Here is a 25,665-nt window from a genome sequence, read left to right on the forward strand (position 1 = left end):
GAACATTACATTTATAAATGTCTTAGATTTGCATTTACTTGCTCTGTTTTTATTGGAAAAAATAACAATATTTCCTGGAAAACTTGTTTTAACCAGTGTGACATCACAAAGAGGTATTAACATAATTTGTAGTTGTCATACAGTATTATAATTAAGTAAGGTCATTAAGCACCATGAAAGCTAATACAAGAAATAAATTGTATGAATGGTAAAGTAGCGGAGACCTGGGACAGATCCTGCACCCCTGGTGGCCCACAATTGGCAACAGATGACTACACCAGCTGGAGATTAACTTCTGATTTGCTACCAGAATGCAATTTCCCTTCTCGGCCCCAATATCCCAGCACCTTTGTCACTGTATAGAAAGACTTACTTACATGTTACAATATGTTCAGCTGCTACACAGAGTATCACATTCATGTTTGCTTTATTTTATTAAAGAGACACACCTCTGAAATTTGTTATATGAAGCTTATACATTTTAATCCTGCCTTTTATTAAAGTAAACTTCCATTTTGTTGGGGGGATTTTAAAGTTTGTTGGTGTCCATGTTGCAAATGTAACAAAACCACTTTGGTGAGTTATATCAGAATGGTGAAAGAAAATCATAGTGCAAAAGAAAGTTCAATTTTTAAAAATATAATACACGTGGCAAAAGGGTAGACTGCATATAGAGCATTAGAGTAGTGTATTAGGAGGTGGTGTGTTAGCTAAATCAGGGGTAGAGCACATGGCACAAAACTCAGCCAGAGCCCATATGATGACTATCAGTCCTGTCTGGACTGCAAGTCTACGGACCCAAAATGAGAGAATGTGTCATTAGGTCATTAGGACAGGGGTTGGGCTGGAACTGGAGTTGTAATTCTGATGCAAAAATAGGCCTGTTTTATGCTTAAATAGGCCCAAGTCTAGCTTAAAAAGTTACATTTGGCTCATTATACCAGATAAAAGTTCCCCCTTATAATTAGATGATTCTTCCCCTTCATCAGATATAATGGATCAAATGCTGGCTCAAATGATAAATGATATTTTAAAACATAAAGAAAACATATTAAAAAATTTTTTTTAAATTGTAGTTACTGCATTAGGCTAGCTTCACATCCCATCTTTTTTTTTTTTTTGGCCGTTTGACGGTCATAATGTCTGTTATTTTGAAATCACAGATGGCATAGTAAAATAACGGCAGTTACTTGGCCTCAAAATGACAGATTTCCAAAGAGATGGCCAAAAAAAAAGAAAATGTGTGAACCTCTCATCTATCTCACCTCTCATAACCATTACATTTCTTTAAAGTTTTCTGTCAGAAGTGACTAAACTTTTTCAGCATGGAAAATACTTTTGCTCAGTTTTGGCAAATATGGCACATGTGGTCTACTGCTACTTTTTTTTTCTTTTTTATGTTTGAGAGGTTTCAGTGTCCCATGGTCTTAGAAGTCCCTGCTAGTTATGCATTATATCAGTTACACAGCAATTGGTGCCTTGTTCATACCTGAGCCTTCTTATCACTGTCTTTTACTACAGTGCACATTAGGCTTGTGGGGCTATCTAGAAAAGCAAAGTTCCTGCCCAATTTCTCCCATAAAACCAGTAATCTTTAATCTTTAAATTTAATTCTTAAATAGCATACATGACAGCATTCTGATACACATTTAGACAATTATGTCTTTATTACAGCATAGCTACATAAAAAATGCACAACTTTCAATAAACATGATAATTAGTTAAAACTAGGGATGAGCGAACTGAACCGTAATGAACCAGATTCGTTACGAACTTCGCAAAAAGTTTGGTTCATCACTGAACCGAACTTTAAAAAAGTTCGTAACGAATCTGGAGTATTCGATATTCGTACGCATATCTCCTGGTATCCGAATATTTGATCGAATATTCAATCCCATTAAAGTCTATGGGAACAAGTATTCAATTATTGAAAAACATCTATTCGACCACTTGGAGGTCTCCAAGTCTACAATGAAACCTCCAGAAATGATTCCAACACCACTGGAATGCAACTGGGACAGCAGGGGAAGCATCTGACACCCCAAAATCGCCGGTAATAAAGTCTCAAATCAATTTTATAGGTGAATTACCTGGTAATTGAAGAGTGTATGAATATTTTATAGGTAAAGCTGATCGGCTGTATTATGTAGCACGTAGCCCTTGTTAAACAGAGTGCCTTATAGAAGCACAGCGGCCTGCTTGTACCACCCGGTGTATTTACGTATGACATAGCAGCACGTAGCACTAGATGAACACACATACTACTCTTTTTTTAAGATCGAGCAGTCTAGCACGTATCAGCAGCACAAAGCACTTGGTGAGCAGAGTGTTTGCACTAACCTTTGTAGATTTGCTACTACATATTTGAATGGAAACACCCAGTAACCTTGTTTGCTGTCACTGAATGGAAACACCCAGTAGCCTTGTTTGCTGTCAATGAATGGAAACACCCAGTACTCTTGTTTGCTGTCAATGAATGGAAACACCCAGTACTCTTGTTTGCTGTCACTGAATGGAAACACCCAGTAACCTTTTTTGCTGTCAATGAATAGAAACACACAGTAACATTGCTTGCTGTCACCAATTTTGGCATGATTTATATGCTACCTATGTTTTAAGGGTTCACTGTGTGATCACTGCCATGCTGGAATATGGTGTAATGGTGTGATTAGGCAGCCTCAGAGGCATCCATGCATGCTTCCACAGCTGTCCCATATGCATTCCAGAGGTGTTAGCATCATTCTCTGAGGTTTTATTGTGCACTTGGTGACCTCCAATTCATTGAATATTGATTTCCAGGTCCCAAGGCTTTTTCTCCCATAGACTATAATGGGATTTGATATTCGTTCAAATAGCCGAATATCGGGAGCTATGTGAATCTAATCCAATCGAATCGAATATTTCACTATTCACTCATCTCTAATAACCAGGTAATTCACTTGCATTAAATCGACTTGTGACTTTATTACCAGCGATTTTGGGGTGTCAGATGCTTCCCCTGCTGTCCCAGTTGCATTCCAGTGGTGTTGGCATCATCCTGAGGTGTCATTGTGGACTTGGTGACCTGCAAGTGGTCGAATAGATGTTTTTCAATAATCGAATACTTGCTCCCATAGACTTTAATGGGATCGAATATTCGAATATCAGGAGATATGCGTATGCATATCGAATATTCGAATATTTCACTATTCGCTCACCACTATTAGCAAGGTTCGTTTTAGGTTCGGTTCTTACGAATCCGAACTTCACGAAAGTTCGCCGGATCGAGACGAACTTTTCAAAAGTTCGCTCATCCCTAGTTAAAACACCTACTTACAAACTTGTATGCAGAAGCTCAAATTCACATAGACATGGATTACCAATAAAGTGCATGGAGATCAGTAATTAGTTTGTGTGTGAGAAAAGATGAACAGGAAAAATAATGACCCACCCCAAGTGTTTGCCAAAGAAGGGTACAGATGACATGAACAAAGATAGGAAAACCTATAATTGGTAACAGGATCCAGGGCAGGTATATGAAAACCTATATGTGACAACAAGGTCCAATACAGGCCTATGAAAAACTTTATTTGGGAACAGGGTCCAGTACAGGTATATAAAAAATGTGTGTTGATCGGATCAATAGATACCAAATATTTGCCAGGGAAATAGGCCTGAATATTTTGTTAAATAAATAAATATATAGCAGATCCGACCTAAAATTTAAACACTTTGGATATCTGGTGTTGAGAGAGGGTATCCAATAAGCATCCTGGATTAGAAGCTTTTGTCTTCAATTTCCCCCTCTTTTATTTCTATTTACAAGCTTGTGGGTCAAAGGGGTAGTGACTCTCCTTAAGGAGAGCTCGTTATAAAGATGTGTGAAGACTTACAGACCATTGCTGCTTCACTGAGAATTCTGGGAAGAAAAGAAATGCAAAATAGCTCTCACAGCTCTTGAGCAAAGAGATATTCCTTCAAGTCAAGTCTCGCTCAGTCAAGGAGCCTTAGAACATTAACTGGGGATTTTATGCCAAGCAAAAATATCTGTCCAAAAGAAAAGACTTCCCATCTGCAGATAGCTATTTCAGTTTTTGCCGCTCATCAGTGCAGAGAAGAGTGTTGGCTGGCTAGTGAAAGGTCTATCGACGTGGGTCAAAGGGGTAGTGACTCTTCTTAAGGAGAGCTCGTCATAAAGACGCATGGAGACTTACAGACCATTGCTGCTCCACTGTTCGGCTTGGCATAAAATCCTCAGTCAATGTTCTAAGGCTCCTTGACTGAGCCAGACTTAATTTGAGGGGGAATCTCTTTGCTCAAGAGGTGTGAGAGCTATTTTGCAATTCCTTTCTTCCCAGAATTCTCAGTGGAGCAGCAATAGTCTGTAAGTCTCCACACGTCTTTATAACAAGCTCTCCTTAAAGAGAGTCACTACCCCTTTTACCCACGTCGATAGACATCTCACTAGCCAGCCAACACCCTGCTCTGCACTGATGAGCGTCAAAAACCCTGAAATAGCTATCTGCAGATGGGAAATCTTTCCTTTTGGAGAGATTGTTTGGTTTGGCATAAAATCCCCAGTCAATGTTCTAAGGCTCCTTGACTGAGCAAGACTTGACTTGAAGGGACATCTCTTTGCTCAAGAGGTGTGAGAGCTATTTTGCATTTCCTATTTACAAGCTCAAAACCATAGAAGGAAATTTACTACCAGGGCAGTCAATAAAGTATCTGACAACACCTTATATGTTAGACTCTTTTATAGAATGTCATGAATATGTACCGAATTGCATCTTTTTATCTTTCATATTGTACAACCAACGTACTTTAAATCACAGTGAGTACAATAAATGCCATAAATAGTGATATGGTTGCTGCAATTAATAGAAAACTGTACTGCATCATTTTTACCAACATTGTAACTCAACTTTACCATCTTTTTAACATATTTACACACTGTACATCTCCCACCACTGCAAGAAAAAAAAACTTTTTGGTATAGCCATACTTTACTCTTTGATTCTTTTTTTTTTTTTAGAAAGGTGAGAGATGCCAAATTGTCAAATTGACACCCTCTGCGCAAAATCTCATAAAGTTTGACATCTTGATAAAATATAGGTAGATATCTGTAAAAAAATATTTTAATGTTATTAAATTGTCTTCTGTTTGTGGTGGAAAAATAAACATTCCATCATTTTCTTTTTATTTGTTTATGTTTTGGGTGTGGTAAAAAATGGTGTTTGCATATCTCTATAGAGAGCAATGTTTTTGGCACTATTTTTATTCAAGGTAAGTATTTTCTATCTTTTAATCTTTTTTACCACACTTCTTGCCTTTAGGTCATAGTCGCTAGCATTCACACATTAATCTTCAGAGTGTCTTGTTACTTTTTGTTATTTGAAAACATTTAACAAAAATTTTATTTGGAAAAAGGATGATTTTTCCTGAAGAAGAGGGAGTGGTGAGGTGTCCCAGAGTGCAGCACAAACACTGAGCTACAACTTCTCTTTGATTCATTACAGTAAAAAACTCAAGATTGTGCGTTATCTACGCCAAAAACAAATTACCAAAAAGTAACATACTCACTAGGGGAATGCCAACTACAGCACACTATCAATACATCTGGTAGGGCCCAGATGCTGACAGATTTCATTTAAGTCACATCTGACAATATAGAATGTGGCTTCCCTTTTCTTCTGTATTTTCTACTTTGCTTTTCTGGCCTTCCTATTCCTCTCTACTTTTACCTTTTATTCCTTTTAGTTTCTTTTCTTCTATTGTTTGAATTTTATTGTCAAAATATTTGAACAAAATTTAAAATTGTAACACATTTCTTCTATCTCTCTAAGAGCTGTCCTTACTGGAAAAGAGAAAAACTCCTTCTCCGAAAGACATTGTGACTTTCCTACAGTCAGAGGTTAGCAGAGTTCTTTGAACTGACAATGAATTTGAAAAGAAGCACAAATTTCAGAGCTTATCCTTATAACTAAAACCGTCCAATACTATAATTAATGTTACTGCCCTTCTCTGAACTCTTTCCAGTTGTGCAATGTTTTTATGTGAACTGGTGCCCAACACTGTAATGGATACTCAAAGCTCGGTCTTAGAAAGGATTTACAAACAGGCAAAATTATACATTCCTCCAGTGAATTTTTATTCCTACACATAAAAAGATTACAAAATGAAATACAGATATTGACTTCAGTCTGACCTCTTTCTACTAGAAATAAAGAAAATACAAATTGCAGGGGAATGAAGCACACAGATGTGACCGGCATCTCTATAATTTATATCAGAGCTAAATGTTAGCCATGGATTTGTTTTATCTCAGTAGCAAAATTGTATAATCTTAACATAATATGCACTGTCCAAAAATGCCCCTTTTAATAAAAGACTAAATAATTTAAGTCAACAACATACTCATAACTTCTTGCAATTCAACACACAGGTTGTATTATTCATCAGTCAACCAATATTAAACATGATAATACGTGGTGTAAATTACGGAAAAAATTAAAAAGTAGAAAAAAAACTTATGTGAATATTGAGGGTATGTGCACACTGCGGAATCCCTATGGAATACCCTTTGCGGATTCCGCAGGTACTGTAGCATCTGCTTGCGGACTCTGGTGGCTGCATCTCTGCTACTACCATAGGCTTCATGCTATGATTTGCCAGATTTTGACATCAGTCCGCGGGTGAGAGCTGCGGAATCCACAATGGGTGTTTCGTCAGTATTCCTTAGTGTGCACATTCCCTTATAGAGGTATTTCAGGTTGAATTAAATGGTTAGTGACATACAGTAAAACAAGGCTTCTCAGTGAGTCTTTACTTGGGCCTCATTGCTAGTCAAAGCTAGTGTTAAAAATGTATCTACTTAATCCAGTATTAGGCTATGTTCACACACAGTATTTTTGCTCAGTATTTTGGTCATTATGTTTCAACCAAAACAAGGAGTAGACTTAAAACCAAGAAAGGCTATGTTCACACACTGTTGAAACTGAGTGGATGGCCGACATTTAATGCAAATAACTGCTGTTATTTTAAAACAACAGCCGTTTTATGACAACTAGGCAAATGTCTTTTTTTTTAATCTGCATCTATTTTCTGTTTGTAATGTATTTTATATTAGTTTCGTACATTATTATGGGCACTGCCATTTTGCCTGAGCTGTTTGAGCAGTTTTAAGAAATATGTGCTTTACAGCAAGCCCTGTGGACAAAGACACAGTAAAATGGAGGGAATTCTATTCAGTCCTATTTGAGAATTTTAAGGGTAAATGTTGTATAAACTAGACAGAGGTCAATGTGCCTGATCCCTTTTTTATACTGTGTATCTGGGGGTAGGGTCCAACTTTCACTGTAACCCTGTGTGTGATGATAAGGAGGACAATACAAGATAGCTGGGGACCATGGCTATCAGCCAGAACGACTGATGACCACACCCCGCTAATTAACCATTTAAAGTCAGCTGTCAAAACTGACAGTTGCATTTATATGATTAAAAAAACCTCACCTGGTGGTCTAGTATAGTGCTTCTCAAACTTTTTCTACTGGAGCCTCACCCAACAGACCAAGTCAATGCCTTGGCCTCACCAGACTGACCAAGAGGGTGCCCGGGCCTCACCATCTGTGGTAAAAGTCCATTTAAAAGCTAAAATTAAGGCTAGGGCTACCAGTCACCTGTCTCCAAAGCTCTATATACTAATAAAGCAAGTACAAAATAAATTAATAATGTTGTTAAAATGGAGATTTTTGCAAACAGCAAAAGGACTGTGCAGATAATAGTTACTTTTGTGAAAACTAACTCCCCTGCTGGGCCTCACCAACAACCAGGGGGCGCCTCACTGGTGAGGCCCGCCTCACAGTTTGAGAAGCACTGGTCTAGTAGATGAATCGTTCCCCGCAATGCGATTGCGGAGTGGCGATCTGTGCTTTGTGGCCAGACCTGTGGTCAGCGCTGCAATAACGCTGATTCTGGCTCGCCACTAGATTACTATGGGCTCCATATATGTACTGCATTTATTTCTAGGAGAGATCAGTGTAGTTAGCATAGATGTCCCCTAGCGGGACATAAAATTATACTTTAAAAAAAAATATATCATTAATGAAAAATTCCAACCCATAATAAAAGTTTAACCTCTTAGGGACCAAGCCTATTTGAGCCTTAATGACCAGGTTCATTTTTCAAAATCTGACCTGTCTCACTTTATGCGCTTACAGCTCAGTGATGCTTTAACATATGCTAGCAATTCTGAGATTGTTTTTTTCTAACATATGGTACTTTATATGAGTGGCAAAATTTGGCCACTATCTTTTGTGTTTTTTGTAAAAAACATAAAAATATCATGAAAAATTTAAAAAATTTGCACTTTAAAAACTTTGAAATTCTCTGCTTCTAAAAAAAGAAAGTTGTATTACATAAATTAGTTACTAGGTCACATTACCAATATGTCCTCTTTATTCTGGCATAATTTCGTAAACATATTTTACTTTTCTTGGGTGTTATGGGGCTTAGAAATGTATCAGTAAATTATAACTTTTCATGAAATTTCCAAAACTAATTTTTTTAGGGACCAGTTCTTTTTTTAAGCGTGTTTAGGAGGCTTGTATACTTGAAACCCCCATAAATGACTCCATTTTGGAAACTACACACCCTAAGGAATTAATCTAGGGGTATAATGAGCATTTAAACCCTACAGGGGTTGGAAGAAAGTATTCACAATTAGGCGGGAAAAAAATGGAAAATAGAATTTTTCAAATAATATGTTCGTTCAGATTAAAGTATCTCATTTTCACAAGCAACAGGAGAGAAAAAGCACCCCACAATTTGTAACGCAGGTCCTCCTGAGTACAATGGTACCCTATATGGGGGCATAAACAACTGTATGGGCACACAGCGGGGCTCAGAAGGGAAGGAGCGCCAATTAGCATTTTCAGTGCAGATTTTGCTGTACAAGTTTTCAGGCGCCAGGTGCGTTTGCAGTGCCCCTGTAGTGCAAGCAGAGTGAAACCCCCCCATAAGTCACCCCATTTTGGAAAGTTAACCCCTCAAAGAATACGTTTTCGGGTGCAGTGAGCATTTTAACCCCACAGGTATTAGAGGAAAGTATTCAAAATTAGACAATAAAAATGAAAAACTAGAATTTTTCCAATAATATGTATGTTTAGTTTGAAATTTCTCAATTTCACAAGGAACAGGAGAGAAAAGGCACCCCAAAATCTGTATTGCAGGTTCTTCCGAGTAGAAAGGTACCCTATATGTGGGCATAAACCACTGTATGGGCACACAGCAGGCCTCAGAAAGAAGGGAGCGCCAATTAGCATTTTCAGTGCAGATTTTGCTGTAGAAGTTTCTGAGCGCCAGGTGCGTTTGCAGAGCCCCTGTAGTGTCAGCAGAGTGAAACCCCCCATAAGTCACCCCATTTTGGAAAGTGCACCCCTCAAAGAATACGTCTTGGTGTGCAGTGAGCATTTTGACCCCACAGGTATTAGAGGAAAGTATTCAAAATTAGACAGTAAAAATGAAAAACTAGAATTTTTCCAATAATATGTTTGTTTAGTTTGAAATTTCCCAATTTCCCGAGAAACAGGAGAGAAAATGCACTGCTAAATTTCTAAAGCAGGTTCTCCTGAGTACAACGGTACCCCATATATGGGCATAAACCACTGTATGGGCATGCAGCAGGGCTCAGAAGGGACGGAGCGTCTTTTTGCTGGTGCAAAACCGCCGCTACCATCGGTTATTGGAATAGCGCAGTTGCGAAAAAATTTTTTTTTAATGAGATTACAGGTAATCTGGGGTGGTGACAGGCAACCTGGAAGTGTTTACTTGCTATCTGGGGTGGTGACGGGCAATCTGGGGTGGTATGAGCAGTCTGTGGCAATCTGGGGTGTTTATGGGCAATCTGGGGTGTTTACGGGCAATCTGGGGTGGTTACTGGCAATCTGGGGTGGTTTCGGGCAATCTGGGGGTGTTTACTGGCTATCTGGGGGTGTTTACTGGCTATCTGGGGTGGTATCGGATAATCTAGGGGTGTTTACCGACTATCTAGGGGTGTTTACTGGCTATATGTGGTGGTAACGGACAATCTGGGGGTGTTTACTGCCTATATGGGGTGGTAACGGACAATCTGGGGGTGTTTACTGGCTATCTGAGTTGGTGATGGGCAATCTGGGGGGGTCACAGGCAAACTGGGGTGATGATGGTCAATCTGGGGGAGGAGTGACAGGTAAACTGGAGTGGTTATGAATAATCCGGGGGGTTTCGGGCAATCTGGGGTGGTTACAGGTAATTTGGAGTGGTTACAGGTAATGCGGAGTGATTACAGGTAATGCGGGGTGGTTACAGGTAATCCAGGGTGGTTACAGGTAATGTGGGGTGGTTACAGGTAATGCGGGGTGGTTACAAGTAATGTGGGGTGGTTACAGGTAATCTGGGGTGGTTACAGGTAATGCAGAGTGGTTACAGGTAATGCAGAGTGGTTACAGGTAATGCGGGGTGGTTACAGGTAATGCGGAGTGGTTACAGGTAATGCGGAGAGGTTACAGGTAATGCGGAGTGGTTACAGGTAATGCAAGGTGGTTACAGGTAATCCGGGGCACTTGACTTTTTATCCCGTCACCAATGATTTTTGGTGACAGGGGACAAAAAGTGCCGGCAGCATTTGGAACAAGTGATCAGTGGTATATAGTATATACCGCTGATCACTTGTACCAGGACCACATTGGCTAGTCCCTGATCATTGCTCCATGCTCTCCGCCACCTCTGGTATTGGAGAGAATGAGAGTTTGATCTTTTTTTAAGGGTACAAACACACTTGCTGTATCCGCAGCGAGTTTCTGGCTACGTATTCGCAGCGAGACTCGCTGAGGATTCCGGCCATGTGTACTCAATGGCAGACAAACTCGCAGCAGGGATGTACATCCCTGCTGCGAGTTTCTCCGCAGCTCGCCCTGTTAACTCCCCGGCCGCCAGAGACTATACGTCACCTGATCCCGGCTACGGGGCTCCAGACTTCTTCACCGCCTGTTCAGCCAAACAGTGCTGCGGTGGGGCAGCGCACTGATTGGCTGAGCGGGACGTGCCGGGAATCAGCGAAGGACCAGGTGATGTATAGTCTCTGGCGGCCGGGGGGTTAACGGGTCGGCCTTTGGACAAACTCGCAGCAGGGATGTACATCCCTGCTGCGAGTTTGTCTGCCATTGAGTACACAGGGCCGGGATCCTCAACGAGTCTCGCTGCAAATACGCAGCGAGAAACTCGCTGCCGATGCGGCAAGTGTGTTTGTACCCTAAGGAATTAATCACTGTGAACACTAAGGTTATTCCGGGGGGGATAGGGGGGGGACATGTATTCATGTCTTTTCACTGTGGATTAACGGTGAGAGGAGATGAAAGCATGCAGTGCCCGTTACCGGTGGCCGCCGTTATACTGGTAATAACGGCGATCGTCGGTGCGGGGACCGGCCAGGACTGAGCCCACACTCTGCCCCAACTTCTCAGCGACCTCCGATAGCTGAGAGGAGGGGGCTGCGGTCATTACCAGCGCTGCTGCACTATTCTGCGCCATTGCCATAAAGAGCTGATGGCAGCAGAATAGAGCCCATTAGTGATCACCGTAAAAATTCATATCGGCGGTCACTAATAACATAATACATGTATTCTCTGGGTCATTACGGTTACGGCGATACCACATTTGTGTAGGTTTTTTTAACTATTACCACTTTGGCGCAATAGAAACTATCTTCCTAGCCAAAACCCACAAAAACCCATTGCAAGATCCATAGCGTTCTTATCTTTTGCGCGACAGAGCTGGTTTTGGGCTTATTTTATGCAGGAAGATCTGTAGTTTCTATTGATACCAAGTTTTATATGTATTTGATTTTTTGATCTCTTATATGACGTATTTTCTAAAGTGGATTGATGAAATACAGCTATTCTTGTACTGTATTTTTATCTATTTTTACAGTGTGAGTCGTGCGATATAATTATTGATATCGTTTACGGACATAGCAATACCAAATATGTATATGATTTATGTTTTTGATCACTTTTATGTAATGTTTTATAGTGTATGAAGAATGTAATGCATTTTTATTATGGGGAGGGGGGGCTGGGGGGATTGTGTTTGGTGCACTTTTTTTTACTTTTTTACACTAGTTTACATTAATGTACACTAGTGTAAGACTTTGATCACATTATACAATACACTGTACTGCTTCTGCAGTACAGTGTATTGTATCATGTGACCATCCTGCTGACAGGCAGTAGCACAGCCACCCCTGTCAGCAAGTTGGCTTATCCATGGTAAGCCCGGGGGCCTTCATTAGGCCCCCGGAGTTACCATGGAGATGTCGGGGGATCGGACGGCGCCGTGGGACCTCCGATCACGTAAGTGGACCTGCGGCGCCGTCCGGTACACACCGAAACCCGTTAGATGCCACTGTCATGCTTTGACAGCGGCATTTAACGGGTTAAACTGTCTGGAGCGGAGAATCTTCCGCTCCGGGCAGTTACAGGAGGGGGTCAGCTGTCATACTGACAGGTGATCCCCCGCACTGCCGCCACCGCCGGGCGGCAACTCATTCCGATGCGTATGCCGTTAAAAGGCGTACGCATCGGAATAAAGCCCATTAGTGGCCGCCGTTTCACGGCGGTCACTAAGGGGTTATATCACCTCCCTTTCTCATTTTATAAATAAAAATAAACAAACCTGTTTGCTATTACCGCGTGCAGAATTGCCCAAACTATTAAATTTTGGCATTCCTGATCCCACATGTTAAACTGCCTAAACGAAAAAAAAAAAAATCAAAGTACAAAATTGCTGATGTTTGGTTACATCAAATCCGGAAATTTTTTTATAGAAAGTGATCAAAAAGCCGCATATACAAAGCAAGCTACCAATAGAAAACGACATGGAGAGAAAGGAGCTGTTCAACATCACACCTATGGCTGACACTAATGCCACTCGGCTATATTTAAAAACCAATGCCAGGATGTTGGTATATAATTTGATCAAACCATATAGCCCAATGTAACACGTGACGGTCTTATGGTTCACATCGGTCCCTACACTAACTCCACACTGTGTCGTTCAGCGACCGCTAACCCCGCAAAGCATGCACAAACAGGGAAGGGAGGCCATGGAATGGCCCTGCAACCCCAATGTCACAGGAACCAAACCCAAAGTGCCCCCCAAAACCCAGTTGGCACCACTGGCGGAGAAAGCTGCCGCCAAACAACACAAGTGGGAATATGATCTTCTATTCACCATTACTGCTGCAGATAGAATAGGAAAGATAGGAGGTACTGACATGTGAGCCCAGCTGTATCCTGCTAATATGTGTCAGCCATAGGTGTGATGTGCAACAGCTCCTTTCGTTCCATTTCGCAAGCTACCAATAGAAAGTACAGATTATGGAGCAAAAAATTACACCTCAAATAGGCCCATAGACCAAAAAACAAAAGCACTATATGGATGGTGGAAGGAGCAATTTTAAACACATTTATTTTAAAAAAAAAAAAAAACACAGGTTTTAATTTTTTTAAAAGAAGTCAAATAGAACAAAAGTTATACTGACTCAGTAGTATTGACTTGAGAAACATAGATAACATGTCACTTTTACATACCATAGTGAGAACAATATAAACACTAAAACCTCCAAAATGAAAAACTTTTTTTTTTCAATTTCACGGCACAAATATTTTTTTTTCCAGTTTCACAGCATCTTTTATTTTAAAAAAAATGTCTGTGCAAAGAACAATGTTTTAAAAATTAAAAACTTATATGGATCTGTAGGTGAAAATATTTTTAAACAACATTAAAGTCAAGACCTGGTTGAAAGAGGCAGTAGAGGTTTTCTATGGTGATTTGCTACTGCTCTGAACAGTTCCTGCCTCGGACAGAGATGTCAGCTGAAGGCAATGTGTCCGACTGAAAAGAAAACATTTCCTGCAGGAAATACAGTAGACAATTATGGGAAGACTTGGCTGCAGGGGTCCCGATCATTTGTACCGACAGGCCAGGGTAAGCCACTTACCTCCGTCCTGTGGATAGAGTCTACTCTCAGGCAGATTCTGCACAATTCGCTGATAATGCTGATGAATGCTATGCTTTGGCATATCATTCATCAGTATATGCAATCAAAGCATAGACCCTAAGAGACTTGTACTGTATATACAATACAAAAAAAAATGCCCAGTAAAAATGTATAACCCCCTTTCCTATTATACAACTAGAAATATTTTAAAAAATTGCATATAATATCGTGTGGAATTGTCTGATCTATTAAACTACAACAATATTGCCCAAGCACGGTGAACATCATAGATGAAAAGTGGGGAAAAAAACAACAGGATTGCTGATTTTTTTTAATTATAATTAGAAAAAAAAAGATAAAACACCATCAATCACCTTCAAATGGGTTAGATAGAAGTAAATTACAAATATGTGACTTTTTGAAACCAGTTGATCTAAAAGAAAAAGATTTTTGCTGGAGTACCCCTATAATGATTTTTGTTGTATGCTGCATTGCTGACTAACTTGCATTAGTCCTGTTGGTTGACCTGGTTGAGCACTGATACATTTCAAGTGGTAGCACTTGCACAAGTTTACAGCCCAAAAGCCCCCCCCCCCCTCCATTGCCAAGGAAGGTGCAGATTGTGGGGGCAAATATATATGCCCAGTTTATACTATTGACAACATTACTATATGTCCATCTAACTATAGTTTCAATTCTTTGTACATTTGTGTTAAAAGGTTCTGTCAGGGTTTCTGTTGGCTTTTCAGGTATATTTGACAGCAAGTACGGCTCAGTGTGTGGTTTTATCTTGCTGTTAAATTACAGAATCCCCAACAGAATTATAAAAGTTGAAAGTCAATGGGATCCAACAAAATTCACAAGTATCCATTTGCGAATGGATCCGACAAAGCTGTCATGGTCCTGTTTTAAACATTTGCAATGACTCTAGTGTGATTGAAATGCAGGCTAATATGAAAATAAAATAAAGTTTTTAGAGCATAAATAATATGCAGAGACCGGTGCACTCTACTTATTACCCTTAACAATGATAATGAACCCAACATATTAATGAAGTACGGCATATTTTCATTAATATATCCACCTGATGCTTATAAGTGATTCATTGGCGCTCAGGAGTATAATTTAGCTGCCAAGTCACCTTTATCATCTAATCAGTGTAATTCTACATTGTAATTCGTTTTCACTTATCAAGAGTACAAGTGATCATTTTCCTATTGTCTTAGAGTGCTAATGCCTGTTTGCCAATGTAATGAGATTCCAAGTATTTTAGCAACCATCTGTAAAACCAGGCAATCAGCTTTGTTGATGGTTGAGGACAAAATTTCTTTTAATGTAACTCGATAGCTTGATATCGACTAGCATATGGATTTTTTTTCCCGTTTATCGAGCATCTTGATAATAAAGCTATTGCATTTATAGGAAGACAGTAATACGGGAACAAAAGGCCCATCTACTTGATTTGAAAGATGAAGTGGATCTTTTAGAAGATTGAATGATTTGAATTGCTAGTTCAAGACAAAGGTACTTTCAAGTAGTATTATATAATAGGGGTTTCTGAATTATTTTTTTTTGTGTCAAAGCAATCACTAGTCCTAAGATAGTGTATTGTGTCCTTATTTAATATGTTATAGAACCACCCCGGCAAAATAAAATATATATATATATATATATATATATATATATATTTTTTTTTTTAAACATATACCGTATTTTCCAGCGTATAAGATGACTTTTTAACCCGGGGTCGTATTATACGCCGGGTATGGTGGCGGGGCTCAAAAATTGCCCCATTCCCACCATATGGGGCTACCTGTACAAAAAAAAAATTGCCCCATTCTCGGCCCCGTGTGCCTCCCGTACCGTACCCGGTGCAGGCAGTGTGCCGCAGGCACAGGCACAGGCAGTGTGCCGAACCTCTCCCATTTATCCGAGAGAGACTTGGGGACGCTCAGCTGCCCAGAGAGCTTTGGGAGAATGAGAGAGGTGCTGGAAGTTCCTGAAGCCTCTCTCATTCACCTGAAGCTCTCCCGGCAGCCGAGCGTCTCCAAGCCTCTCTGATGAGATGATCGGCTGCCCAGGAGAGGTTCGGCGATCTCTGTCCCCGGAGCAGGTAGTGTACGTCACACTGCCTGTGCCGGGAACGGTATGGGAAGTGAACGGAGGCTGGGAACGGGCCTTGAGTTAATTTTTTTTTTTTTTTTAATCTAGTTGCAGTTAACCCCGGCAGGGGTTAACAATTTCCAGCATATGAGGCGAACCCCTGACAATCTGCTTAAAAGTCAGGGGTCATCTTATATGCCCAGTCGCCTTATATGCCGGAAAATACGGTATATTTAAATTATTAGAAATATTCTAGTAATGTGATTTATTATATCCCAGCTCACCATCATTCATCATTCATTTCATTATGACAGTTGGAACATGTGATCACCACTCAGACCTGTAGAAACATATTTGCCCTACTGTGAAAGCAGATCATTGTTTTCTGTGTGGTTGATTTCCTGTGAAATACAAGAATATATCAGCACATATCAAATCTTCCTGGCAGCTCAGATCCTGAGTCTGTGTCCCTAAACATGCACATAAAGGCTTCATAATGTATTTTGCCTCATCTGAGGGGCCAGAAATGCAGTGATATAGCAGATGCAATGATTAGCTGCAGAGTTATACAATTCCCCTGACTCACAATGACTGTCACTTAGTTCTATACGCAGATTTTGCTGCGTAGCCTATGAGACGTAGGATGACACAGATTTCCCTGCCCCTTGCTTGTAAGAGATTACAGGGAGAAGCCTATCTCAAGAAGAGGCTAAAGGTGCTTTGCACAGGAATACACTGACTGCAGAATGTTCAGAGACATACTCATTTGCCGCAGGACTCAGATTTTGTACAGTGTACTTCACCCACCCGTGATGGAAAATTCACTGTATTAGGAGTTTTAATGTCTTTGCTATCATAAGGACAACCCTTGCCCCATATGGTCTTAGTCATAAAAAGAGGTCCCTGCTTTAGACCCCTCCATGCTACAGAGATTCTACAGATTACATAGATGTAGTATCATCTGAATGACTATCACATAATATTATGTTTTCAGTGCCCCTGACTGCTGTGGTGGCTACCTATTTTGAAGGACTGTAACTGTGGAATCATTGAACATATAGAACTAACTGAAGTTACTATTAGCCATAAATGCTATCAGTTAACACAGGTATAGGAATTGTACCACTCAGTCATACAATATGTTTCATAGACTTTTCAATTTAATACACAATATGGATCAAGACTACCTAGACAGGTTAGAAACAAAGACTTAATATTTCTATGATATTGATTTCATCAAAATTAAAGGGATTATTTAGATGGAATAAAGATTTTAAAGCTAAAAAGAACTGAAACTAATAGCTTAATTCACAAAGAAGTAGCCCAGCACAACCTTAAAGAAAAAATCTAAAGCTTACGTATAACTTGGCCAAATCAGTATTAAACCATAAAACCATACCCTGACTCATATAGATATTAAGCTTGTGGTTCCTTCCACATAGAACCAGATCATTCTAAATCTTTCTCCTATGTTAAATGTCTCACATAATGTAATTCTAGCACAAAGAAAGCTGGAAAGGTCACCCAGATTTGCAGTAATTTTTGTGATTTTGGAAGGCCTAATTAAAATGTTTCAATCCTGACAGAAAAGATTTACTACTTATTCAGTCAAACTCACTTATCTTCATTCATTAACGCCTTAGAGGAGAGGACATTTTCTTGGAGCACTTTATGTTGCCCTATGCCACCATAAATTTATGGAAGCAGTTTCCTGGAATACAGAACAGTCTGTCTCAAAAAGCAGGCTAAGGTCCCTCTAGGTTCCATTGGAGCGGTGGAACTAAACCTTTTGTCATGGGGACAGCTGGACCTCAAAGAGCCACATTGAAAAAGTTCTTTTTTTTTTACAGACATAAAGTGGTATTTTCTGCCTGATTTTCTTCCCACTGAAAACTAAGCTGTGATGTATGGGTTCTGCTATCTAGCAGACCAGTGTTTTCATATAGTTGTCTGAGATACAGTACCAGGAAACCAGTCGTGCATACTAAAAACCTACTTATAGAGGACAAGATTTATTCTGCTTTTTAACTCGTTCAAAATGTGTTTGTAACTACGGCTTTTAAATTTTAATAGCACAAGGTTACACATTGAAATTCAAGTAAATTAATGGGATATGACATATCAACTGTTCACTTGTAATATTTATTAAAGGTAGATGTCACTTCAACGGTAATGAAATTAATTCTACAATTAGACATCACAGTGGTGAATCAATCAAGCGCTATGGTTGACATAGGACGATGAAGAAACGGTAATGAATAATTCATATTTAACCAATAATTATGCATCAATAGCCCCAAGAATATATATTTTCTTTATGAAAAATAAAGAACATTACAGGCTATAATAAAGGCTAGTAAAGCACAAATTAGAAAACTAAAGGTATGTCAATGTGTTTGAGTGGCAGAATGGCTTTAATCGACAAGGTAGTGGTAAGGGCAATCACCTATATAACTCTACATTACGAAAAGCTAGATATTATGAAAGTATAATGAGTAAACATAGGTGGACATGTATGAAAAGCCGTAAATGCCTTTTTAAGGTGCAGATGGAGCAGATTGGCGTAAAAATATTCGCAAATGGTAGTTTTGAGAATATTTTTTTTGCATCTGCCCCATCTACGCCACCTTTGCCAGCGGGGCAGAGAGGGGGCGTTACGGGGGGTCGGGTGGAAAAAAATTATACTGAAACCTGGCGTAGGTTTCAAAATGTTTGCACGGATGGTCTCTGTGCGATGGGGATTTATGTAGAGGCAGTGCGCCTCTACTTAATATCCCTGAGCTTGTGAGCTGCGGGGACATTTTTATGCCTGGCGTAAAAAAACTCCGGACTTCATAAATGTCCCCCATAGTATACCCTATGCACAGCTGGCTGTTGTCGTAAGGAGCTGTAGGATAAATTGTTTTAATTAGCATTTTCAGCAGTCATATTTGGACCACCTACTGTATGAATAGTAGATATGAATAGATGCAGTGTCCCAGAGCAGATGTTCCACCAATAGATGTCACTGTGTATTATGTACTGTTTAGTATAGCCGAGGAGAGATACTTGAGGGGTCAACTGTCTAATTGTATTGTTTACTTTATCTATGACACTTTTGTATGAGATGATTTCCCTTAACCAATCCTTGAGCTGGTTATCTTTCACTATTCCACGATTTTAAGATCAAAATGAGGGCCTACCAGTTTGTTACTGTCTAAAGATGAGCGAACAGGGTTCGGGTTCGAGTCCATCCGAACCTGAACGTTCTGCATTTGATTAGCTGGGGCTTCTGAACTTGGATAAAGCTCTAAGGTTGTCTGGAAAACATGGATACAGCCAATGATTATATCCATGTTTTTCACATAGCCTTAGGGCTTTATCCAACTTCAGCAGCCACCGCTAATCAAATGCCGAACGTTCGGGTTCGGATGGACTCGTCAGTTGATTTCCAGTCATGATTTTATTGAGGAAGGTATGCACGAGAAGGAGCTCCTGCTGTGGTTTTCTTCCAGGACCTGGCTGAGGCCCGGTCCCCTGTTTGTGACTTTATGCCAAAAGACTTCTCTTTATTCCATCTCAAGTAACTCTATCTTGATTGGGTCTGACGAAGATCCCACAGAGAGTGAAGCTGGTATGAAAAGGGGCCAAAAAGGGATAACTCTACCTATGCTGGGTGGCTGCTCTCTCGCTTTATCCTGCTAACTAAGACAGGATCTTCAGTCAGTGGCTAGGTAAGCACAAATAGCCGAAAACTCCACTGCTCTTGCTAAGTTTGCTTAGGGGTCCCCCAACAGCTAGCTGTACCCACAAGGTGGGGCCAAAATTCCTGGTTCTATGTCACTCTGTGCCCATAGACAACATTAGACAGAAGTCCATACCCGTGGGTGTAGGTACTCTTGCACTAAAGCTCCCCCAGCTGAGTACCTTAGAGTCTAGGTAAGGCCCCTAATAACCTTGAAGTAACTTTTAGCCCACTCCTCTCTTCCCCAAGCCAGCTACTCCACCAAAGTCAAGCTAAAGTAACACAGAGACTTTGCCAAGCATTATCAAGCTACTATTCCTCCATCGAGAAGCGTAATCTTATTTCTATTTCTTCAAGTCTATTCTACAATATTCCTTTACAAATCAGAGATTAACACAAGTAGCTCAAAGATTCTTGTGAAGAGTTTATCTATATCTGATTCAACCAGTGAGAAGCTGAGTATATTTGTCTACTACTATTACCGAGAAAACTGTGAAGCAGACTATCCCCTGTATTGCACCATATTGGAGAAAATACTCTGTATTGTATTCTGTACTACAATAAGGATTTCTATAGTAAACAGCTTTTCCTGGTTAAGGTAAACAGAGACTCTGTGGTTTCTTAAACCTTAACCAGCACTACACCTGTTCTATTTAAAAAGTGTGTGTTTGAACACCCAGGGGTGGCCACACACCATTCCTCATCACAGTGACAAGTACATAATGTCACCTGACTCACCTGTGTTACCACATAGAGCCATGGGTAATAATTAACCGCTCTGCAATAAAGCACTTTGGTGACTAGTACAGATGAGCTAAACAGATTTGTTGCAAATAACGCTATCCGTTTGTTTAATTCTTCAAAGTAAATTTGCATGGATTCATTACGGAATTTACAAAAAACATGGTCTCTGCACATGTTAGCTGTCTGAAGCATCATTGGGTAGGAGATAGGGATTAACCATTACCCCTAGCACCTATCCAACCAGCTGCAGGCCCCTCTGTGATGTCAGCACTTACCCTTCCCCTCAATCTAAGGAAATTTATTTCCAGAGCTGTGTGTGGAGGAGAGAGCTGGATTGCAGCAGGCAGTTAGAGCAGAGCAGAGAGACACTAAGAGAGCGATATAGGGACATAGAGGATAGGATGGATGATTGTGAGTGGGTCGTGGGTGATTTCTTTGTTGTAGCTGTCAACCGAGTGTTATTCTTCTTTTTTTAAATTGTGATTTTCCGATTTGTGACACTTGTAAAAGAACATGCATTAACAAATTTGTCCTTCTGTTATAGTCCCAGCACTGTAGCTTGAAAATTCGTTAAGATTTGATTAAAAAATACTAATGAATTTGACCCAAAATTTGGGAGCTTCACAAAATGAATTTCCACCTTCTTCTTTCATCTTTAGTGACTAATTTAGTGAATAAGTTTGCAAAGACATTGTGTTAAAGTGGAACCTTTAAGGGAAAGTCTAGTAGACTACATTACCTTGGGGAGCTTGGTCTCACCCCCAACACAAATGAACTTGAAAGAAAAACAGTCAATTCTAACAAAATGTTCCTTAAAATTTGGTGCTCCTTGGTGTGAAATCCAAATCACAGAAAGGCACCATAGAGACTTCAGCACTAAAATGAAACCCCTATTACGGCTCCATACAAAACACAACCATGAGGTAGCCATGTGCATAATCTCAAAATAAAGAGCTTCATAAAACTTTAAAGTATATCAACAATTGCACTATAAATAAGTTTAACTATACATGCAGGTAGCTATTGTTGCCTTGTATAGTCTAAATTTGGATAGCTGCAATTTCGGCAAATGAACGCACATTTCTGCATTTCAACATAGTCGTAAATTAGGTCAGGTTGATTAAGGTTATACTATACTAAGGCAGGCATCTCTATCTCTAATAGAGTACAAAAAACGATTAAAAAGTAATGTATTTGGCCCTTAATTAGTGGACAGTGAGCTAAGACTATGAGTTCCGCAGGACGCCACAGCCTACCGCCATGTAATTACACCCACATGTGGATTTTTTCATTGAAGTATCAGGAGCAATAAATGGATCCAACCTTTATGCACACCTGCTGGGACATGATGTAATCATTTTTACACATTTCTGTTTAATATGGAAAACAGGCAGAATATATTTAATGATGAAGCTCACAGCTTTGGTGGAGGTTTGCCTGACCGGCATGTGTGGTTTGTTTGAAGTGAAGCTTGTTAAGAAAACATCTACAATCTGGAGACGGAACTAATAATACATGTTAAAATTATGCATACATACATGTAATGAAAAAGGTGGACTTTTATTAAAATTGGGGGAAATACTTTTATAGGTAATGCTTAAACTCGAAATAATCTTAAATTAAATAGATTGTATACCACAGTTTTCATAACCCTTGCTTAATATATATATATATATATATATATATATATATATATACATACTGTACCTCCTCCATGCATCATTTTGATTGAAACTCCAAAGCCTTCATAACCTGTTACTCACCCAGCTTACAGCCTGTTTTTTTTCATCAAAAATTTAAGAAATTTTAAGGAACCTGCAAAATTCCTTAAAATGTGTACCTTTATTTCTGATTTCGACATAATTTGCCATGCTTATTCTTCGCATTAAGGGAAGAGTGCAGGACCAATCTAACCAACCTACAGACCGGTGCATCATCTGTTCTTTGCCTCTTTCAAAATAATATTTTATAGCTGCATCTCCAAAAATACTAATGCAACTGAGATAACACAACATAAAAGTAAAGTAGAGGTTATAAGTAAAAAGAAAAGTTGCTAAATACGAGATGGTTATTCCTTGTTTATTCAGTAGAAAGCTACTTCTAGCAGTTAGAACGTTACATCTAAAAAGGACCCTTTACACCATACACAAAAAGTTTGGCACTTCTCATTGTAAAAGATTAATAATTAAATGTCATGACCCTTTTGTGTCCTGCAATGAGTGCTTAACGTGACCTCCTAAGAGTGATAGCTAGCTTTAGAGCAAGTTCCTGCTGTTGTTGCTTTCATACTATGAATGATCTACACAGAACCTTTTATTCTGGTACATTCTGTCTTGTCTGCTTAGGCAATGTTTACAGAGCGTAAAGGTAAGGCCGTTGTTGCAATCGGCAACAACGGCTGTACTTTGTACGCCAAGACGCCCTGCATGTTCTTCTATGGGATCTCGGCTGGAGCGTATACACATAGTATATGCTCTGACTGGGATCCCAACCAGCGCCGCAAATAACTGATATGTCAGTTTTCTGCGGCTGCTAATCATTGAATAGCGGCCGTAGAAAACCATGTCAGTACACGCTGTGGAGCAAGTGGCTGCAGCCACTTGCTTCACAATGTGCTATGGGGAGTTCTGATGCGGGCACGAGCAGATCTCTACGGCCATAAAGATCATGTGGTCGGTACTGTAGTACAGGCCGGGATGATCCTTTCAGAGACCGGGTGCTCCGTGACCCGGCGGCCGGTCTCTTACGCCATGTGAACATGGCCTTATAGTTAGACAGTGATTAGTATATAACTGTTGTCAAGATATAGTAGACATACTTTGGATAAAGTTGGAAATTTGGTTTAGCTGTGTTAAGACAGCGACTGCATTCAAAAACTAGCCAAATTAAAGAGTGGTTAATTAGGGGCAGAACTACCATCGCAGCAATCGTAGCCGGTGGTAGGATCCTATAAGAGACCAGGCCCCCTGGACTTACAGCAGGCCTTACAGGTGCTACAAAAAGCCTCATGAATGTCTGGGATCCGGCATGTTCACTGTGACCACTCCTGTAGCTCCTGCTGGCAGCTAAATGCGGGGCTGTGATTGACAGCATCAGGAGCCAATGGCATTCTGCCTCCAATAGCAAGAGAGTGCTTCATCCCCCAACACATGAGTGACATCAATGATAGCAGCCGAACCCTCACCCTTGGCATGGTCGTTGCGTTTAAGTGTGACAGAAGCAACTCCTGTCACTTACTGATCAGGACCGATCAGGACCCCCGCAGTCTAATTGCGGGAGTTCTAATTGTTTAGCCTTAGCACCAGAGGAGTTCTGCTCAACTCCATGCGGTCCAATGGGCAATCTTGTCATAGTGCCTGCTACAGATTGCAGATAACACTGATCTGTGCTATGCTATGGTACAGCATTCACCAGTATTACCAATGTAACAAATAATTTAATAGTAAAAAGCAAATATGTTTTTAAAAATATTAAAAGTTAACCCCCACTTTCAAATTACACAAATTAAACATATAAAAAATAAAATAAAATAAACATATTATATATCATAGTGTGCCTAATTGTCTAATCTATTAAAAAAATAACAATCTATACAGTGAACAGCGTAAATGAAAAGAAGAAAGAATATCCAATCTACACAACTATGGTACTAATAAAAACTAGAGATCATGGCACAAAAAATGACATCCCATACAACATCATAAGTGAAAAAAATAAAACTGTTATTAGAGTCACAGTAGGGCCATTTTAATAATAATTTTGAAAAAAAAAAAACAGCTATACAAACATTGATATGCTGAGTGATACTCAGTGATACTCATTTGAGTATTAAGGTACTCGAAGGTGCTCGATGCTCGGGCTAGCATCTTGCGATACTCGAGAAAATGGCATCATCCTTTTCCTGCAAGTTTGGGTGCAATTTCTCAGCCAATTAAAATGCAGGAGACTCTTTGGTACATTGTGCGATGACGTGGGACCCACACATGTCGATAACAGGGATTGGTTGGCCAGATCAGATGACCCAGGCATATAAGAATCTGGGCCGGCGGTGCTCGCCTCACATGCATGCTGGTAGAGATTAGGGACTGAGCTGCTGCTTGTCAGGTAGAGCTTTAGGGAGGGAATCCTGTAGCCAGAAATACTAGACAAAGAACCCAACAGCCCTTATAAGGGCTTAATTTTTTTTTTTTTTTGAGTACTCCAGACTGCTGGCTGGGACTTAAAGTGCAGCTACCACAATCTTAGCTGCACACTATGGTGATCGACTGCTGGCAGAGAGTGTTAGGAAGGGAATTAGCGTTCCTGTAGCCAGGGATACTACACAAAGAGCACAACAGCCCTTGTGAGGGCTTAAAATTTTTATTTTGTTTGGAGTACTCCAGGCTGCTGGCTGGGACTTGCAGTGCAGCTACCATGATCTTAGCTGCAAACTGTGGTGATCGACTGCTGGCAGAAAGGGGACAGCAGGTGGAGCATACAGACCCCAAGGAAGTCCTCAGTACTATAATTTTTTTTGTGGCTGGTGCTGCTGCTGTTGTACATTGTATTGATGTTATTTGTAGTACAGCTGCATAGAACCTCACTGCTCATTGCCCTGTTTAAGAGGTGGCATACATCATAAAGTACCACTTACACACAGACTCTATACGACTACCCCCAAAAACCAGTCTGATCATTATCTGTTGTCATCTGCAGCCAGTTTGCAGGGTTGCTTTCTTTTTTAGTGCAGCCATATCCAACCTCACTGCTCATTGTCTTGTGTAAGAGGTGGCATACACCCTATAGCACCACTTACACACAGACTCTATATGACAACCTCCAAAAACTAGTCTGACCAGTATCTGTTGTCATCTGCAGCCAGTCTACAGGGTTGATTTCTTTTTTAGTGCAGCCATATCCAACCTCACTGCTCATTGTCCTGTGTAAGAGGTGGCATACACCATATAGCACCACTTACACACAGACTCTATACCACAACCTCCAAAAACTAGTCAGGTTAGAGTTTCCCATTGACTTCAACGGGGTTCGTTACTCGAAACGAGCACCCAAGCATCGGGAAATATTCGTCTTGAGTACC

The sequence above is a fragment of the Dendropsophus ebraccatus genome, chromosome 6 (genome assembly GCF_027789765.1).
Source record: "Dendropsophus ebraccatus isolate aDenEbr1 chromosome 6, aDenEbr1.pat, whole genome shotgun sequence".
In the NCBI taxonomy this organism is placed as follows: Eukaryota; Metazoa; Chordata; class Amphibia; order Anura; family Hylidae; genus Dendropsophus; species Dendropsophus ebraccatus.